Here is a 7255-nt window from a genome sequence, read left to right on the forward strand (position 1 = left end):
CCTCCTGGAAAGGAGAAGGCATCTTGTTCAACAAGCTGTCCCCTCTCCACTGTAGGATAAATCTGTTACTTTCCCTCATGGATCTGTATGTTCCCGACATTCTTTGAAATTTCTGCTCCAAATGCAGGAGGCTTATCCTTATTCTCCAGGTCACTGACCCTGGTAATCATTCATACTGTTCCCACCAAATCTCATTTCCACTGAAGATTTTGAGAGTTCATTTTTGAGAATGACCAATCAAGTTTTGTTTTTTCTTCCCCCCCTTTGCTCTGGCAGGAAGTAGAACAAGATTTTGAACTCTACAGACCTCATATGCTATAAGTTAAAAGTTCTCCCTCTGAATTTCCTTCAGGGAAACTGCTTTCCAAACACTCCTCCCTCCTCACTGTAAAGACATGTCTGCAAGCTGCAAATTGTAAAGGTACAGCTAGGTACCATCTAACCCATTTTTCTCTGCATCAAAAAAGTCAATGCAACACTTTCTCCCCCATTCATTTTTTTTCTTCATTTATATATCCTGTAGCTTCAAATAGTACAGAAGAATGCCACTGAAATATCAATACAGCTGCATTAGGAATGAAATAGGCCAGAATCCTCTAGGAAATGTTACTTAAAGTGCTAACCTCTGTTCAGAGTTGTTGAACTGTTAGGCTGCCAAATTCCTGACAAGAATATGGTTGTTATTAAAACCCTATCTTCTCATGTAGAAGACCTCACTTGAAGTTCTGTAATTGCTATTTTAGGGACAGACTTTATACCACAGTTTAGCCACATGTTTTCAGAGTCAATGAACATTTCTTTCCAGCTCCACAATGTGTTAGGCCTTCAGCAAAATGCAGGTGGGTGGGTGCTGACATTCCAAATCTAAGCCCCTGTTGCTCACTAACTGCTTGGATTTTACTTATATTTTGATTTTGTAATAGCTTTTGCACAGCTTCTTGCATACATTCATTAAACTGCTGAATCAGATGCAAATTGTTGCTATATAAGCTGTTTAAATCTTATTTCCCACATACTTCTTACCTTAAGGTATCTACATAGCAGCTAGTCACCAGTAGAACACAGTTTTGGTAAACAGTTTCCCTAATAGACACAATTAATGAAACCTATTACATAAGTTTGCAAAAAATAATTCAAATCTTGTGGGAAAAATTCCTTGTCTCAACTGCAGGACACTAAAGCAATACTTTATAACTGGAGCTATTCAGCTTAGAAGTTTTATGAAGACCTTGAAAAATAAAAATTTTCTCAGCTTCTCTTTGGGTATTTGGCATCTCTCAGATAACTTGCCATCATAAGACATCACACTATCCTTTGATCTATGAAGTTTCCCATTAAGTGTTTTTTGGAACACGATTGCTTTGGAGTACACATGATCACTTCCCCACATCCTCTGTTAAAAATACATACATTAAAATCCTGAAATAGAAAATACATGTGAGCTACTCCAATAGCAAAACCAGTAAAGACAAACATACTTTCATACCACCATAGGTCAACATAATTCAAGGCAGCATCTGGAAACAAAAGTACTGAACTAACAAGTATTTTACTCAGCTTGTCTAGGTCATCTCCATGTCTCTCTGTACCATCTGAAAGTTACTGCCCTTGACAATGCTTTCATATTTCACTGCTGCAAATGTGTGTGTGGCAGCCATGATGAAAACTGACTATATAAAAGAAATAAAAGCAGTCCAGTACAAACTCTTTTCTCAGCCACATCAGTTATTTATCACTCAGTATCAGCACAGCAATGGGAACCAATTATGTGAACACTGCTGTTAGGAACACTTACTTGGAACTTCTACCCAGGAGTAAAAACCAAGTGCTTTGTTCTCTTTTATTTATTTTTCTAACCACAGAACAGGTCACACACATTGATTATCCTTATGACTAAATATTAATACATTGCAACAAACCAGGACTTGTCTCAAGGCTATAATACTGGCAGAGTAACAAGTGGCTTCAACTGGCCATGAATTAAGTCAGGCTGCTGTAGCATTACAGCAGCCAAGTACCTGAGCAACCTTCCAATGAGAATAAAAGCAAAATACAGAGAAAAATGAAATATATACACACACTTCAAAGATTTTTAAGATGCGTTGCCTCCCACAGCAGTGAATTGAGCTCATCAAGACTGTTTCAATGTATGTTCTTTATCAAGGAAAACAAATTTAAACCACAAATATTTCAGGAACATTTATCTTTTCCAAAACGTTTTACACAGTTATTCTGAGATGAATAACTTTAACAAAGAGACCGGATTCTGGAAAACAAGCCATCCTCTCACTGTCCTGTTTACACTTTTATTCATTGGGAAAACAGACATCTGGGATAAACTGAAAGACAACACAAAAGCCCTGACCCTGCTGCATCTACAATAAACACTGAAGATATCTTATGTGACTAGTAAGATTACAAAATATGCAAGACTACAAAACTTTTCTTAGCTAGTATTGTCAAGGGTTGATTTCCACAAAGCCTTCTACAAACGGTCAGATGGACTCTTTCCAGTCTAAAGTACAGGAAGAAACACCCACCTCTTCCAGTCAGTCCAAGCATGACATGAATGCAATCTGGGCTCAGTACATACTCCCATAGCTGTTAAAAATAAAATCCATTTTATCCACAAATGAAAAACTGATCCTGGAAATTGAAATTGACTTCTGAGAATCTAAAATAGGGAGATAAATGAAAAGATGCTCAAGGCAGACAAACAAAGGAAAACCATCAAGTTCCTCCAAAGTGATTCATTGTAAGTATCTTAATGTTAAAATCAAAGTTGTTCCTGTATTTATATTTAAGTAACTAAATGATGCTGCAAAATACACTAAATGACACTATCACATACTGAGCAAGGTGCAGGGCTGGATCCAAGTTTTGGGATTCCCCTAATGCAGCTCAAGGATAGAGTGGCTTCTGGCTCAGGGCTCCAGGCCATAAACTGACAGAGTACACACTATGTCCTTTTTATCCACTTCCATTTTCCACTTGGATGAAGTAGGTGAGTCTGATTGCAGGTGCAATTGAAGTCTTCTATCTGTCATGTCAGTGCACGCTGCCCTACAGTAATTTGTCATAATCTGCAGGAAGCAAATGGCATTAACCAAAAAAAACACTCATACCTAAGGGAAGTGCTGAAACAGGGAGTCCTGAAAAATCAGATGAAAATTAACAGAATAGCCAGAAGCAAGCAGCATTATGTCCTTGAAGCAAAAGAACATTCAAATAACATCTATTCTATCTCCATAAGATATGGATGATTATGCCTCACTAAAGTATCAACCTCAAATTAATACATTTCATGAAAACTTCTCAGAACTTGAAATGAATTTCACTGTAAGAACAGGAAGGCTTTAGAGGAGGAGACTGGTAACAAGGAGGTCACGTCGCCAAGCAGAACAAGAATCACTCTGAAAGGAACTCACACCATTGGTTGAAGCATGACAACAGATCCTAAATAGCTACTGTAGACCCAAGAATGGGCTACCAAACAGCCACATGAAGTTAAAATGGTAACGCAGACACATGCCCAAAACGTGCAGCAGATATGCAAATGCTGCAGTACAGATGGCTGCTCTGAAAGATGTAAATACAAACAAAACACCTCACTGCCTAGAACATGATGTTCTTCAGTGTGTCATGGCTAGTGTGACATCTTAAAAATATCTCATTTCTTAGGTACAAAAAATGATATGTAATTACTTCTTCACTGTTCTACAGCAGGTCCAACATCCTTCCTCCTTTGTATGAAAAATCTATTACCATAGTCTCTGAGCACTTCATAATTGTTCTCCATTAGTAATGATTTGCATGATATTATAGCTGTCACTGAATATCAAGGCAATTTCCCTGTTTTCTTTGAATCGTTTTAGAAATTCTAGTTTAAAAGCAGAGCTGCTGTAAACATGTTCTAACAGAGGAGACTGCTAAACAGCAAAAACATTTAAAGGTCACAAAACAGTAATTTCAAAATATCTTGTCATTACAGAATTGACATTAATCACTTCTAGCTATGAAGAATTTTTCCTTCTTTTCACATCCAAAGAGACATCATCAGAAGTGAAGAATTCAGTTTTCATTTCTGACAATATCACCAGGACAGGGCAGAACAATCTGCTACTCCTCTTAGAAAGTCAGTAATGTGATGTCTTTAATTCATGAAGTTGCAGTACCTCTTAAGAAAAAACAAACAAATAACCCACACACCACAAAAATTTCAGAAAATGCACTTCTGAGGATTATATATCAAAACTGGCTTTAAGTTCCTCAGGCCTGAAAAAAACGCCAGAAAGAATAGGCCATGAGTTGCCTCAAATCTTCAGCTGCAAGTCTAGAGAAGAAGCAGATGCTGGAGCTGAAACATCCTTGCTGTAGGCACCCCTATTAGACACTGGACCAAAACATATGCAGATATGAAAACAGAACACTTTGGAAAATAATATAAGTCAAGAAGAACATATTGGTTGACCTGACAGAACTACTGCTCCTAACACTGTTTTCAAAGCAAATTTAGACTGTGGCTAATTTTTTTTTTTTTTTTTTTTTTAATTTTTTAGTATGGGTAGATCTTCAGTTTACACTTAGTGAAGATTATTCAGGTACTACTTAAGAAAACATGAGTCAACTTATAAAGCAGAAAGATCCATAAAAAAACTGGGTATATTTAGTTTCATTTTGAATAATCCATCTTGCCCTCAAACCTAAGTCCCATTGATTATTACTATGGAAGAAATGTGGTTTTCTTTTAAAGGTAATTAAAAATAAGTTGGTTTGCATTCATATCTCTCTAGCCAAGTCTCCATGTCATGAAACAACTGTTACCATCTACGCTTCCAGGTGAAGCTGTCAAAAAGATTAGCAGGGAGTTCTGAGGGCTCTGCAGACTCAGAGTATGAACCTCTCTGTTATTTCCAAGGATCCCACTATAGATCAGGACAGAACCATGCAGAGGGAGCTAAAAAGAATCAGCTGTAGTAACCATTAGTCACGTTATGACCAAACAGAGCAATTCACTCTTGATGGCTCCATGCTGTCCGTAACAGCCCATCAAGGACAGAACATCCTATGAACATCCTATTTGAAAGAAAAAAATATCATCAAGTAGTAATTTTTTCAAATAAAGAAACAGTTCTTGGAGGCTTCAGACTACGTGAAACATTAAGTATGTCCCTAACAGCCAAAGTAGGTGGAAAAAATAGTGATACTATTCCCTCGCTAAGAAGAGAGACCATGAGAAAGTCGTGGCAGAAGACCACGACTGTTTTAGGCTATATTCATTACAGTAACACAGTAGATGTCCTTAATGTACAAAAGAAGAATAACATATATCCAGAATTCGGAAACCATCCAGAACTGTGGTCTGCATTTATACACATTAAATATTTAGGAAAGACATGAAAATCATGCTTTAATCGTTAACCCTTACTTCATAAAAAGTTAAGTGTCAGGCATCACTCAGGTAAAAGGAAGTTTGTTGGTGTTACTTCCTCCTATTCTTACTGTTTAGCATTACAGCAGAGCAAGGACAGTTGTATAAATGAAGAGCTAAGAGCATTGGCTAAACAGCAAATCTCGAAATACTGTGAACACAGGCTGAAGGCCAGGCATCTGTGGGTATGCAAGTATTTTTCAGGTGCTCCTACTCTGACTGGAAAAGGAGAGTGCCTTGGGAAACAGACACACTTATGAGCTAAGATGTACATTCCTCTTGTTATCTGTGTATCTGAGTCATGCCTTGTAATGCCACCAAAGGGAAAGATACCAGGCAATCTCCCCAGCCTTCCAAAAAAAGTCTCTGAGGAGGGTCTTTATTAAAGGGGACAGAGAAACTCTCATTCACAGCCCCTACATCCCACTGAGCTCTCTCTGCCCATTTTTCCATGTATTCACCACCTTCTCTCAGAACTTCCATCCCTTTCTATGGCCTGGCAACTCCAACTAGGCTTTCTCAACTTTGTCCTGAATTTCTTTTACCAGTATGACACTACTGCCATCAAAGGGAAGGACAAAATATGAATTCAGTTGCCTATGTTCTTGACATGCAAAATCCAGTTCTGCCTTAGATAAATCTTGATATGGCTCTGGATCAGACCATCAGAACATGACCTCACCTCAGCGCAGCAGAACCTAAAGGCTGTGAGAAACTTCAGCTACTTCAAACATTTGCACGCAAGTTAGGTGTCTTGGCTCTTGTTATTGTCAAAGCCGTAACAGTTGGTGGATCCCTAAGAAATAGAGAAGACTATATTTCCACTGGCTATAGAAAGAACTAACATACCCAGCCATGCCATCTTTAAGCATCTTTAATTGGAGCTGATTTGCTGATCCCTAATGACAATGAACAAAATTATCAGAAAGGACTACAAATTGAGAACAAACTTTATAGAAAGAAATTAACTATGTTAAATCTCAGTAGTAACTTAGAGAAAAGTGAAATTGTTAGAAATTGTTCAGCTTATAGTTTGAGATGAAATATTTTCAAATGTTACCTGACACAAAACTAACCTGATTTAAAGGGTATCAATAATCCCACAGGGAAAGAAAAAAACAAGACATTTAAATAAATTTTTGGCAGAAACCTTTTTTTTTTTTTTAATTACCCAAGAACATTTCAGCTTGTACTATGCTATCTCATTATAAGTTACTTTCCCAGCCGTAACTCAAAAAAGCTGTCAGATAAGTTGTTTTTCATAATAAACTATGTTTAAACTTGACTAATTAACCTAAACCTAGCAACCAAGTATTGAAAATAAAACAACTATGCTTTTTGAAGTCAAAACTAAGAAACTGGTCACGACCACAACAACCGTAATTGTGGTCAAATTCATTGAATTACATAGTATGACGCTGTTATCTGAATATTTATTAACTTAGAGCTTACCACAGTTCATTAACTACACTCTCATGCATTCCTGAAGAGCAGTTTGTGAAATGCTTTCAGGCTATACAAACCCATTACAAAACAGGAAACTGTCCTTTGACAGCTAGCCTAAATCTATTAATCACTGTTGTCTGAAAAGAATGAATGCTACTAATGTAAAGGTTCTTGTTGTCTTTCCCATTTCATTTCCACAATGTTAATGCTAAAATCAACACTCTTGTGAGTTTTGTAATACTCCTTCTTCGCACCACTTGCACAGAAGCCTCATGCAACATGAAAAGCTGAGAACTTTCAACAATAGGGTAACAAAAAGAATCTTCAAAACATAGTTGGGGATAAAAAAAGGAGTGATTTGAGTCAGCATAACAAAGC

General features: G+C 37.2%; 1 protein-coding gene across 5 annotated transcripts in view; it reads right to left on the minus strand.

Moving 5' to 3' along the window:
- PDE7B (phosphodiesterase 7B) overlaps window positions 1–7255 on the minus strand; it is a 162184-nt gene that overhangs the window by 48556 nt on the left and 106373 nt on the right. The window lies entirely within an intron of this gene.

This window comes from Phasianus colchicus, chromosome 2 (assembly GCF_987193195.1).
Source record: "Phasianus colchicus chromosome 2, bPhaCol1.hap1.1, whole genome shotgun sequence".
NCBI classification, from domain to species: Eukaryota; Metazoa; Chordata; class Aves; order Galliformes; family Phasianidae; genus Phasianus; species Phasianus colchicus.